Raw genomic sequence first — 14,279 nt, forward strand, 5'->3', positions numbered from 1 at the left:
TGCTGGAGGAGCTTTCCTTTGAGCTTGACAGCCCCTTAATATAGTATTTCATGGTTTGATGTGTGAGTGACACAGAGGCGCTCCAAGAGGATGGCAAAATGGTTTATTAGGACCTAATTAGAGCTCTGTGATTAAAGGGGAAGTGACTGTGATTAGGAGACCTGCAGATGATGTGGAAACATGGATGAATATTCAGAGGAGAAAAAACATAGTATGTATTAGCCTGTGGGTGTTTTATGTGTGTGTGTGTCTGTGTGTGAGCCTTTGTAGAATATCTAAGCACTAAAGAGTCCATGGTGCCTCAGAGCAGTCATGTTATGGTATCATCTTTACAACAGATCTCAGCAGAGGAGCTTTGCAACTTAAGCTATTAGGTAAAAATGCACCAATGAATACGATACCAAAAACAGCTGATCTTCTCCTTTAAAAAAAAACTATATGTGCACGCTGAGTAGCTCACATCTCACAAACATTGTTCAAAACAAAACATGAACAAGGGCTTTTTTATGATTTTGGTGCAGCATGTATGAGTGGACTTTCACAGCCAATTGAACTTGAAACCATAAGGAATGTTCTGCAAAGCGGGGTCTACTTTGGGAAGCTTAGAGCACTCGCAAAGAATCACACATTCTTGCGAGCTTCAGAGTATGCGCTGTTTAATCAAAGAGATAAATGGTCTTATTATTATTAGTCTCCATCAATGGAGAGATTAGCATTGGATTTTCTTTCTTTTCGCCTCACAAACTTCTAACTTTTTCAAATATGTGATAGCCACTGCCATTAGAAATCATTTATGGGAGTGTTCTGAGGGCAGGAGATTGTCAGCAGGGCCTTGCGATTTTACAATTTCACAACTGACTTCCTCCTTAAAATGACACTGGCTTACCTGCCTATTACTCCCTTTGATTTCTACAGTACATGCTTCTGCGCTCCGAGAGGTATTCATAATAAGCTTAAACTCCACTGGCTTCATTGCTAAAGGGTGCTTATCTCTCTACTATTCAAGAGAAAGAAGGCTAATATTTTTTCCAATTTCAACATTTTACCGTTTGCCCAAAACCACGTTTGCAGGGCTGTTGTGGAGAGCAGGCATGCACACACATGTATATACTGACACGCAGACGAGCACGTGTGCCTTTGCACACACTTACACACACTCTTTTCGTGGCTGTTCCTTGGAAATATTATTTTTGCAGTCCGAATATTGAAATTTTAGAGCTGTGGCTCTTTTCTTTTTTTTTTAGATGGATGGAAGTCACGTATTTTAGCACATTTATTTATGTTATTATGTTTTATTCAGTCCACATTTAAAACTCAAATTTCTAAAGGTTTGTGAAAACCAGTCTGCAAGTGTGCTCGGCTCATTCAATTGAAATCTAGTTGTGTTTAAATGAAAAAGAATCCCGAAAAGTGTTTTTCTTTTATTAAATAGATCATACTTAGCTTGCAGCACATATTCCACGTTTGGACATGCAATTTAATATGTTTACATTCCCCTCCCTCCCCCTTCTCTGGAATGTTTAAAGCGTGCAAGCTTCAAAATGTATACTCATATATAATGTAAGGTACACTTGAAAAGTAGTTTGCGGTGAGCGGTGGCCATGGAGGACCCTCTCTCTTTTGGTTGGAGAAATGTCAGTTTTTCTTGAGAAGCAAAGTAATGAGAAGCATGTGTTAGTAGAAACTTCTTTTTTTTATGCGACCCACCTGTCGCGCTTTCAACAATCAGGACTGGGCAAAGTCTGGAGAGATAATTAAAAGAGGCTCTATCTCCTGCTCATTGTTCTTTTTTAGGAGCTTTGCAAGGTGCCTGTCCTGACGTTGAGGGCAGCACACAGAAGCTAACCACTCGAACTGAAAACCTAAGTCCTAATGGCTACCAGAATTTAAACACACATAATCTGTAGGTGCCAAGTGTTTGTTTGAACTACATCTTTCTCCAGCAGTTAACAGTGTGTAGTAGGTTTGTACTGTGAGCCTAAGTGCTCCCCAGCCCTCTGCCTGCATGTAGCCTCAGCTTGCTGACTTTCTCAGTTTTACCACTGCTTGTGCCATGCTGTAATGGGCTCCCAGGACATGATGGGAATAACTGCCTGACAATGTTTTTCTTACCCCCCTCATTCTGCAGTAAATGTGAAAAGTGTCCAGAAGCATGGAATATATGGTACAGGTTGTGATGTCAGTTGTTATTGCTGGATATGTAAACCAGTAAATTCTGGATTATTTTCCACAATCTGCTGTGCAGAGGGCATTATGTCACAAAGGCCACATTGTAGCTAGTTGGGTGTAGAGGAGTAGTGTGTCTCTCTCTCTCTCTCTCTCCCCCTCTTGTTCTGTGCCTTGCTTGCTTCTAGTCCAGACTGCAACCTTACGTTATGCCCATTTCCTTTCTTTGTGCTGCAATCAATGAACAATGGACCTATAGGATGTTTTACATAATAGGGAAAAAAAAATCATGCAAGTGCGAAGAACAAATCTAACTAAGGATCTTATCCAGACTCAATTATTTTCCACGTGTAATTTGGTTATGCGCATAATCGTGTAATCGTATAATCATAAGGTGTTCGTGTGTTCATGCAATTGCGCAGATAGTGTGAACTAAATGGATTTTGCGTGCAATTTTTTTTAAAAAAGCGATAAAATTCATTGATAGGCGATAATGTATATATTTCTATTTCGCCGCCGCACAACTGGGACTGACACTGCCTTTTTATAATTCAGTGTAGAATGGAAGAGCTTCCTGTTTTTTCACTAATTAAATTTGCCACTAACATATGCTGGCAGGAACCGCTTACCTTGTTTGACTTATTTATTGCCTGACTGTAGAGGTAATTTGACCTTTCATTTCAAAGGCCCTTTTTTAATCCAGAAAAGGAGTGTTAAACTCAATTATACCAGTGATCAGTGGCTCAAACACTACATTTGTTTCCTCTGAGGGGACAAGCCAAGTGGAGCCCTGCTCTCAGTCCCCTGTCACTGACTCCTGGCCCTTCTACCCCTTCATGCCACAAGGGGGGGAGAGGTAAATAAGGAGGAGAAAGAAATGGGGATGGGGGCAAGAGGTAGACATGAGTGAGATGAGAAAGGGAGAATGAAAAAAGGGGTGGTGGTGGTGGGGTGGGTGGGTGGTTGCCCTACAGCTCCTGCCATGTCACTGGAGATTTGTGTCCTCCTTTTAAATCATTTCCCTCTTTAGAAGATTAAGAAGGCAGAAATATTCTCAAACTGATCATTTTTCCTCCTCCTAAATGGGCTGCATTTGCATTTGCAAATGCTGTTATTAATTGTGGGTTTAAAAAAAAAAGAAAGCAAAAACAACATGACCTCTGCAACTGTAAATAAAAACAGAGGTTATAATGTTAATTGTTGAAATGACTGTATGGAGGCAATAAAGTCAATGCAAAGCGCGTGCCCTGATCAGATTTACTGCACGGCGGCGTACACTTAAAGGCTTCGTTATTTATTTACATGACCTTTAAATCTTATTCAGGTTTTAGGTATTTTTTTCTACATTAAATTAAGTGCTGTGCATCTCCTTAGCTTTATTTCTATCATTCAGTTGGTTCAGTAACCAAAGTGTAAAGACTAAAAGAAAGTTTTGGAAGGTCTCTATGATGTAAAATGTTGCTTTGTGTTAATAATTAATAAACAGAGGTTATTCCTTCCCAATTTTTCTTTTTTACCTGCATCATGCTGAAAAGGTGTCCCGCCTGCCCTTACTTAAAGTAGTCCGCCTATATTGTTCCAGTCTTACTACTAAAGCAGTCATTTGTCAGCTTAAGCCTCCTTTTGCCAATCGAAAATGTGCGATAGTAACACAAGTCATCAGTGGAAAAAAACCACAATCAAATAGTGCATCCCTGCTTCTCCTCGAACAAGGAGAACACTGAATAATTTGTGGACACCAATGCCTTGTTGTAACCTGATCATTTATGGATCAGTTGTTTCCTTTCTGGTTTAATTCACCATGTGATTGATTTTCAGTGCAGTACTGCTGGAAAATATCCACACTAAACTGTGCCTGAAATAGGGAATCATTTGAATACAGATGCTTACGGCTTAGGCCTTGTCACTGGAAACCACTTGGAGCCAGGAGACAATTGCAGGTTGATTATGTTGCTTCTGACAGAAGTTGCAAGTCCTTTGTACAAGGCAGAGATATTTGCATCTAAATGCTTATTGTAGGCATCTAAACAGCATAAAGACTGATTGTAAATGCCAGCTGTTTGGCTGTACTCGGGGAATAAAAAAGAATTTCAATAAGGAAAATTGGGATGGAAATGAGGAAGTTATTTTCAAACAGTGGAGCTGAAATCAATAAGTAGGAAATGGTGTGATGGTTGTATATTTTTATTGTGTCTGTTTGTACAATCATATGAATCTATTTACAGTTAGCACTGTATGCGGATTTTAACTAGTGGAAATACAGTATTTATATTCATATCTTTTCATAATATTGTTATTGCCAGCGGCTGTTTGCTTTTCTATCTGGAACTAGGTTGCACTGCAGGTGTGAGAAGAATTTGCTGGTTAATTTCTCAGATTTTAAATATGCAGTAATTGTTAAAATATCTATTTTCTTTGGATCGTTTTTTTTTTCTTTACAGGCAGTTCAGATACAAATCATTCCACCCTTTGTTATATTTGTGTGAGTGGAAGTGTTCACATGTGTGCTATGTACTGTATGTAAGTGCAACCATATATGTGGGTGTACATGTGTGTGTGTGTGTGTGTGTGTGTGTGTGTGTGTGTCTGGTACCCAAAGCAGAGTGATGCCCCTGCTGATTCTGCTCCTCTAGCTCTTTGTCCTGCAGCACTCAGTGTGTCTGCCTCCTCAGGAGACTGGCAGGCTTCTCTAGTGTGGCTCCACAAAGGCCCAGCCTCCTTTGAGGTGTTAAAAACTTCCATTTATGCATCTCCCTGGACAAAAAAAAAGCACCAAGCCCATTTGAGTCCAGTAGCAACACAGGCAGACATTGTGGCCACGCTTCTCTAGCACTCATTTCACAGATTCTAAAACCAGTATGTGGTGAACAGGATTTGAGGGGCTAAAGTGCCCCGCGAGGCCCAGGCGATAAGAGGGGAGAAACACCACCACGCAGTAAACTAGAAGATGGGACCTAGGAAAATAAACACATTACCTGGGAGAGAAAGAGAGAGAGACTTGTTTTCATGCCCCTGCCCCCCAACATACACGAAAACAAAAACTCCACACCGAATACGAAAGGCAGAGAACAAAGAAAGGGAGGGGGGGGCAGGGAAAAAATGGGTATTTCAGAAGTTAAGAAAAGAGGCCTAATCAGTGTGCAAAAAGACAAGGCTATTCTGTGTTGTTCTGTCTTTACAGTCTTTGGAGTAAAGAATATGTGAAAGAAAATCAAAGAGAATTGATAGGTTGCACGCCCGCATGTTTGGAGCACTGGGGACTGAATGCCGTCCACCGCGGAGGAAAACATTTTACTTGCTGGTCGTTTCTCTCCCTTCACCCTGCCTCAACCCAGTTGCTCAGTAAATAGACTTTTATTCTTGTTATTTGACGCCGAGGAAATGACAGATAATGTATTTGCCAAGCAGCACATGAAAGCCTCGTTCAGCCACAGCACTGTATCTGTATCAGAGCATTACTTTTAACAACCTCTGGGTAGAATAGCTGTTGCTTGAGAGCGATTTTTTTTTTTTCTCCCCTAGTTTTATCTGACATTACTGCATTTCAGCTCTGCCAAAATACTGGTCACTGTTTCACACTCGACAAAGATGTTTTAACTGGAGTGACACTCTGGTTGTCATTCTTGACGCGCTGGTGCTAGACATTTTGTGAGTGTCTAGTCTGCTGTAAGTTCAGCATCAGAAACGGGATCGACCCCACGTCGAAAAGGGCAAGTCTGAGAGAGACGGAGGGTAATGATAAAGAGAGAGAAAAGAGAGATTTGTACGGTTGTGACAGTTGTGTGGTGTGCTGGAGCATGAAACAGCTGTTGGCATGTGACCGGCCATGTTTTCAACACCAAATTACTCAATGACATGATAGATCGCTTGCGGAAATACTCTTTGTCTTTCTGACATCACAGCGGCAGGCTTTTTATTTTTTCTGCATGAAGCGTATCACAGCTGCAGGAAGTGAATGAACTGAGCTTTAGGTGTTTCCTGACGAGTAATGTCCTCTCGTCTGTGGAGATTACGCACTGCTGTTTCATATTTCGCAGATGCTACAGTACATATAGAATGGACTTTATGGAAGTGGATTTAATAGACAATCGTGCTCAATTGTGTTCAATTACTATTTCAGCCTTTTCTGAGCCAGGATGTTCTTCTTTGATCACACCTTTGCCTTCGACACTCAACCCTCCCCTTCCTCCCATTTCCCCATTTTCCCCTGGGATAGCTACTGTTATAGCCTCACCCCAATGCATCCCAAACTCCCCCATGCAGTCCCCAGTCTGACTGACTGTGTGGCTGCTGCATTTGCAGAGATAACCACAGTGCATCCAGGTAGGGAGCAGCCTGCTGATGGCATAGATTACCTCTATTGTCAAAATAACTAACTCTGCAGAATTCCTACTTTAGTGTGTTTGGACGCAGAGGAGAGTAAGGATTTGGAACGGAGGATTGGGAGGATATTTTTTTTTTTAACATGTTGTAGATCTGGATGAATTCCAGACAGAAGTTAAAGTAGAAGTTTTGGCTTGCTCATGCATATCCACACACAGCTACAGGAAGGTGAAATGCACATATGTGCACATATAACATGTGCATACATAGCATTACTGCAATATACAGTTAACAGAGGCACATGAAACACAAAACCTCTTTGGTATCCTCTGCTGTATATAGTTGTGGTGGTGTTTTCTATTGATGCTGAGCCACTGTCACATGACGGTTTAAAAGACACAGCTCTCTGTTATGGATAGGGGAAATTAAATTAAGCTTAACCTTCGCCATACATAAACACATGTCTCGAATTTAAAGGTTCAGTTGATTTAAAAGTGAATCTTTCTGACTTGTGGTAGTAAAACTGCGTTCCTCCACAGCACATAAGAGGCTTGACCTCAAATCCTAATTTTAGCAGTCGTGCAGTACATGCGATGTGTAACGCAGTACAAAGACTCAGAGGTAGTTTCTAGTGGCAGGTTTCGGTGTTAATAGGTTAACCTTGGAAATTGAACGTGTTGCGTTCAGAGCAAATGCGTACTCCTGACTTACAGAAAATGTAGGATCAGGGACCGTCCTCGGTTTTGCTTCACATCAGCTGTTTAGACTCTGAAATATGTGTTTGTGTGTTGCTGGCAAATGTCAGTGCTGGAAAAATATACCATAATTTATTGCTGTTTCTTTTCATATAAAAACTTTCAATGTAACATAAGTGTATGTGCATATTTTCTTGTGTGTGTGTGTGTGTGTGTGTGTGTGTGTGTGTGTGTGTGTGTGTGTGTGTCTGTGGTAGCTCTGTCAAACCGAACATGGAGAAAAGGCCACTCCTTGAAAAAGATTTCTCTGTGCTCATGCCTTCCAATGTTAGCTGCATCACTCTGTTTGCTAAACTGAGAGCTAAACTGTCAGCTAAACCTCCAGTATTTTCATTACAGTGAAATTTCTAAACAGAAAAACAGTCTTTGTGTTTTGCTTTAAGCCTTAAATTGTTGTCCAGAAAGGTCTAATTTACTGTGCATCTTTCTCGCAATGTAACTGTTTATTTAAAATAAACAGTTAAATGTATTGAAAGTTCATAAAAACGTGGTGTGAGTAATAAATTTGAGTTTGAGTTTGACTAAAATTGTACATAGTAAGTCTGTGATCTTGTAATTAGAAATGGAGGGTGCCTGTTTTATGTTTCCTGCCTGTAGGTGTAATTCACAGCAGGAAAAGAGCTGTTACGTGCCTCTACAATAGGCCAGTTGACACGACTCTTATTACACCACAGGGATTGCTACACTGGCTTCATTATAATATCATTTGGGTTCACTCATTATTTGCAATTATAAATTTTTTCCCCCTCTCACACAAATAATTATCTTAAATAACCAATGAATAAAGAACTCAGCTCCCCATGTATTATTTACCCCATTGTTCTCAATTAACATCAAATTATGAATTCAAAGGTTTGTTAATATCTACTCTGTGTAATTAGTAGAGCCCTCTTTTATTTAGAGGCAACAGGAATTCAGCCTATAGTCAGATGACAAATGGAAAGAAAGACAAACTGTTTATTGAATTACCATCCATGAAATATGTGGTTTATCCAGCAGGCAGGGATGGTATTATACTGAATAGCTTCAAATATAACTTATTCCTGTGTATATGTGGGGACAAGAGTGGGTGTTTGCAGCTGGAGCATAGTTCACAGCAGTGAAATAGTGAAGCAGCATTTAAAAGGCAGGAGTAGGCTTCGAAATCAGAGGTGTAATTCATATAAGGCCATAACAAGAATACCGTTTCTTGAGTTTGTCGTCACTTAACTGAATTCCTCACGGATATTTTTCTGTCACATGAACCCTTACATCATTATTTATATCATAATAATCAAAAACAGGCCTTGTTATAATGCGAAAAGGATTTTTCTCTGAGGAAAATTGATTTTCATCATGGTGGCAGCAGTACATTGCCGTATGTTACAGCTTTCCATTCAGCTGGGGTCACCTGGGTCCCCTCTCTCCCATTGTCACATCCAGCCTCAAGGCTACCACATTCAGACCTGTCTGCGACTCTTGCCTTTATCTGTCTCATTCTACTAGCCCTCCAGCCTCCCACGCAGCAGACTGTACTGTGCTCTGACAACAATGCAGCAGTAGTCAGTATATTTATCCTGTCTTGTTGATGGTGGCTTATTGGCCCCAGCAATAGAAGACTGAGGTGCTGTAGAGCAAATTAGTGACAGATCAGTTAAGCGTGACCTCAAAAAACCCTTGGCCTTGTTTAATTGGCGGTGTTGAGGCAGACTAATTGTATAAATAAGCTGGTAATGAGATCTTGGCTTATTGTTAAAAACAAGATAATGTGAGAAAATGAGCATGAATGAGCTTGGAGCTTTTTCATCTCCCAAAGTATATGCTCTGATCACTGAATTGTTTTCGCTCTGTAATTATTACTTCTAAACTGTGGGTACATTTAAGTTTGAGTTGGCTCTGACCCCTGAATCTGTGCACTTATTCTACACTAGAGTTTCTAACAGAGCTCTTAAGTTGCAGCACTTCAGCATGATGCTGAAACTAGCTGAGCACGGCCCCTAAATAAATCATTAGCAGCCAATGCTTGATGAAAGAAAGCTACATTAAATAAAACAATTGCTGAACACGAAAACTGTTGATTAGTGGAATCTGCGGACTTGAAGACAGAATAATGAGGTAGCAGAGAAGTAGATTTTAAACATCGTCTAAGACTGATTCCTATTGGTAACAGCTGTCAAGAGTGGAGGTCAGACACTAACAAAGCTGTTTTAACTCAGCTGTGGAAACTCTGACCCTGAGCCAACAGTCAATATGGTCCCAATTTTCTTCCTCTTGTTCGGTCTCTGTTTGTTCTAATGTAGGTAAATAGAGCTATCTAAGACCCATGCTGATTTTATATTACGAATTGCCTTTAACTTATGCAATATTTTGCATACAAAGACACAACTTAATAGGTTTTTTCTATGTTTTTTTTGTCTTTATTATATTGCAGGTTATTTACATGAATTCAAAATCAACCAACCAGTGATCGCTGGAAGCTGGGGATTGAGTCTTTCAGTTTTTGTAAGTATCAATTTGCCCCTTCAGCTGTTTCTGTCTTGCACACATGTCTCATACACCCCTGCTGTCTTTCACCCACACTGAACACCTGCATTAAATGAAGTGGACAATTGGATAGGCACACAATGTATGCACAATTAGACAGTTATATAGGGCCAAAGTTACTGACACACCTTTCCACACTTATTTTTTTCTTGCATCATATATTCCTTCAGTTAATTTTGTGGTTAGTCAGAATTTTGTATTTTTTTCACAGCTTTTTCACCACTATTGTTTTGTGCTTTTGTGTCTTATAGTACAGTTTTTTGCGTGGGCTTTGCAGGTTTACGGTTAAATCTGGTTTTCTGCTAATGAATGAAAATATTAAAGACTATATGAGCTACACACACACACACACACACAAACCTTTGCGTGGGTATTGCTAGTCAAAGATATAAAATCTAAAATACCATTAGCTAAAAGCAAATTCACAGTAATATTGCAGGTTTATACATTTTGTAAACATATTTATATATTTTATGTCTAAATTTAATTCTAATCTTGACTGCAGTTCCTGAAATTGTACAAATATACATATAGAAGAGGTTTTAATTTCCATAAATGTCAACATTTGCACAATACTGGTTGCCGTCACTGCTGCGCCACTATGTATAACAGCCTATTTTTCTTTAACAGGGATGCAGTTTCTTCTAATTAAATTAAAATTATTGGAAATAACGTAACTTTTCTTCTGTCCTATTATAACACGATAATGCGCTGACTTACGTTCCATTAACGATTCTTGTTAACGATCTCTGAGATGTTAAAGAAGAGGATGAGATTATGATGGCTAATCCTGTAATACATATATAACAAATAAGTGCTAATCCTCAAAGTACCAAAGGGGCGCTATCATTTATACCAAAGCAGTATCGGGTCTATGTTTAAAGCACGTCAGAGTCACAGATCAAGCATTGTATAACTCTGCTTGTAAACCGAAATATCAATTTAAAACTGGTTTATGTGAAATTTTTCAAAGCAATATAGTAAGACCGTTTCTATGAAATGTGGCATTTTGCTTAAAATAACAGAAACACTACAGTTCTTTTTCTGCATCAATATGATATTACTTTAACAACCTTTGTGCAGCTGCTGCTCGTGCACATTTTCTAATAAAAGTGTATCTTAGATATTAAACAAATAAAGGAGAGGAACTAAGTTTTTATTATTCTTTTCCTCCAAATGTCAGTTGGAGATATCATGGGAGTCATATTAATGTGGCTGGAAAGCTCTTCAATAACAGCTCGGAAATGTCGCTATGAATTCAAAGTTCATGGCCATTTACCATTGTTTAATCACACCATTTCACACCACGCACGTGCCTTCTGCTCAGATGAACGCGCACCTGCCTACCAGCGATCTATCTCTGTGGCTGCCTGTTAGCATTGTCGAGACAGCCAGGTTGTGCTTTGTATGGCTGTAGATCATCTAATTAATCAGTCAGTGTTATTAGAAGCTCTCAGTACTTGCAGGCACTGTTGCGATATAATAAGTAGATTTAATACTAGTGGGAAATAGAATAGATATATTATGAGTATTATGTTTTGCATAATCTGGCTGGCTTAATTTACAGATTTTTCTATGTATGAAAAAAATAAGAGTAAAACCAGCAGAAGCTGGGTAAGTTTATCAAAGGCTGGGTTAATTCAAACTGAATGTTTTTAGGACTTACATGTTGCTCTGCCTTTAAAGGAAGATCCATAATAATCCCTTTGTTGAAATCATCACAAAACCACTTATAGTTTTCAATCTTTACACTAGACGCACCAGCATAGCTGTCAAAATCTGCAAGCACAAAACCGCAAACATCTCAGGGTACTTGTGAAAATGCTTGCACTCAGGTCTGGTAGTTAATGAACTGATGCCTGAAGTAAAGAAATAAAGACTCCTCAGTAAAGTGCTCATGGTTAATGGTTATTGAATGCTATTAGGCACCTGTCACTATTTGTTAAAGAGGAAAATGCAACAAGATGCCCATGTGGGCAAGCAGTAGTGTCATCGCACTTTTTGAGACATTAATCTGGGTCTTTATGCGATCTTAAAACCTTCGACCTGCAAGTTTAATTAAAGTCAAAATACGAGCTGAAGTAATTTAGTTTGGTTGCTTATACAACGTGTTTGATTACTCTCGTGCAAAGTCATTTAAAAAACACTTGAGGGGTATGTTAGACAATCTCTAGAACAGGTCATACACGCTCTCTGTTAAAATGCGCCATTTATCCAGTAAGCCGCAGCCGCACGGTCTCACCGCTGCTGAGCCCACTATTGATGGCTAGACTGAAGGGGAGGTTGTTGGGAGCCAGTTTGTCAGAAATTAAATAAACAGCACTTCACCACAAAATGAAAATGAACAACCTTTGAATGGTTACTCTCCATCTATTATTTATCAAATGAGCCTCTTCAGTCCACTGACCCTGCAATGATTATGGTCAATATGCTGAACAGAGACTGCTTGACAAAGACTGCCTAACAAAGATTTTAATTCCATCAGCCTCAATTACTTCAGAGAATCCCAGAGTGAATTTGGAAAACTAATTGCTGCACATGTCATTACCTGGCAAGAATGTGTAAAACCTGCTTAACTTTATTTATCTTCCTATACGCTGCATTTAATTAATAGCTCCCACTCTGTATTGCTCAGTGATGACCTCATTTGAAGGGTCTAAACTAACTGTTGGCGATCTGATTAGACGGCGTATTATTATTATTATTATTTTTATAACGTTTGACAGACTTTATTTCACTCTCGGAAGAATAAAATTCTAATATGGATTTGGCCGCCGTCCTGCCTCTTCACAGTCTGTTCCCTCGCACTGTAGGACAGAGTTTCATCTAGTAGCTATTCACGTTAGAAAACAGGACCAAAGAACATGCCATTAATCTCCTTGCTACCCCAGCTGTGGAAAGTAATGCATAACTAAAAGTCCTGTAAAATGAATTAATGATTTCAACCATGAACTTTTCTCCCAAAAAGCCATGAATCGTCTCCAACTGATAATGCACCACGACCCTGGAGTGTGGAATCCCTGTTGCGTTGAGAGTAGCCAGTTAATTGATTCGCAAATTATTTAAACTTTGTGGGGCCCAGGGGAGTGCTAGGCTCTAATGACAGCCCATTTTGAAAGAGCTGAAAAACTCTTCCCAGGCAAGCCAGTATTAAGTTGTAATAGTCGGCTAACAAGTCCAAACTGAGCCCCAAGATGAGATATGTGTAAGTACTGAACATTAAATCGGGTTAGCTGAATACTCGTTAAATTAGGATGAATCACATCCTCAATTTAAGATATAATTTTATTGCCATTTATTATGTTTTTGCAAGCATTTGTTTTTTCTCCCCCCTCCCCCAGTGGCTCTTTTATCTTCTCTCGCATAGCACACAATATGAAAAGCAGTCTGTTTATGATTCACATACGAGGCAGAACATTGTCACCAGAGTTAGCTTACAAAAGCATGTTGTCATCTGTCCATCAGTATGCCAGTCACTGTAGGACAGTGAGCCATTAACCTTCTTTTTAATGGTGAATTTAGGGTGGTAAGGCCTTTACTTGACTTGGACAAGTTGAAATGTTGTCATCTGTATTTTCCCTGTATGCTTCATAATGTGTGGCAATATTTAAAGGAAAATCAGAATTTGAGAAAAAGTCAACAAAGCTCAATAAAACAGGCGTATTTGTGAGGTTTTGTTGTGGTAAAGCTTTTATCTAGTTATAACTGTGTGTAGCAGGCTCGGCCAGTATCATGCACACTTTACGTTCCATTGATTTTAAGTTGGAGTTGTTGGATCGCTGTGTTAATATCAAGGAGCCTCTAATCTCGACCCATTAGCAAGTGCTGTCATTCAGACACACGGTGTCGGCCTGATTTAAATAAAATGAAATGAAGATAGTTGTTTCTGCTCCCTTGGCTTCACTCATTGCCATAAACATATGCTCTGTGCCCCGCTTCTTTCCATCTTATTTATGACTTTAATTTGTTGTGTGGGCTGCGCAAGAAATCAAATTTAATCCAATCCTCCCAGGGACCCTGTCATATAATAACATGGTAATTTCTGTGTATCCTTTTGAAAAATGAGGAAATTAATTCTTCCTGACATGTTCTAATTATTCCAGTGTGAACGGCGGATGGGCTCCCCTCCTCCCTACCATCCACCCACCCCACCCCACCCCCAGCCCCTAAGTGTCAGTTGCCGACGGGTGGCGAGGTGCTAATGCTGACCAGCAGCGCGTTTAATTTGAAACATGAGCAGACACCTTTCAACACACCTTCCTAATGTTGGAGTGGCTCACACAAATTAATTCACTACTCATCTGGCAGCTCTGACTGAGGTGTGTGTGCGCGTGTGCGCATGCGTGTGCACGCCTCTATGCCAGCATGTATATGTGCATTGTATTTTAGGTGATGTAGGGAGTCACTGGGATACCATTAACATTAGTAAAGGTAACATAGGTTGTATGTATGTGTCTGTCTGTGTGTGTTTGTGCGCATGCCTCTGGGTGTGGGTGTTGAGTTGGCATAGAA

The 14,279-nt window shown here is 39.8% G+C and overlaps 1 protein-coding gene across 12 annotated transcripts in view; it reads left to right on the forward strand.

Moving 5' to 3' along the window:
• Positions 1-14,279, forward strand: part of sox6 (SRY-box transcription factor 6) — a 129,107-nt gene that overhangs the window by 11,886 nt on the left and 102,942 nt on the right. For all 12 annotated transcript variants that reach the window (XR_002061999.2, XM_019358282.2, XM_025906124.1 and 9 more), the window contains exon 2: positions 9,655-9,725. The gene's annotated coding sequence lies outside the window, so the exon portion shown is untranslated. The remainder of the gene's footprint in view (positions 1-9,654; positions 9,726-14,279) is intronic.

Source organism: Oreochromis niloticus, linkage group LG1 (genome assembly GCF_001858045.2).
Source record: "Oreochromis niloticus isolate F11D_XX linkage group LG1, O_niloticus_UMD_NMBU, whole genome shotgun sequence".
Taxonomy (NCBI): domain Eukaryota; kingdom Metazoa; phylum Chordata; class Actinopteri; order Cichliformes; family Cichlidae; genus Oreochromis; species Oreochromis niloticus.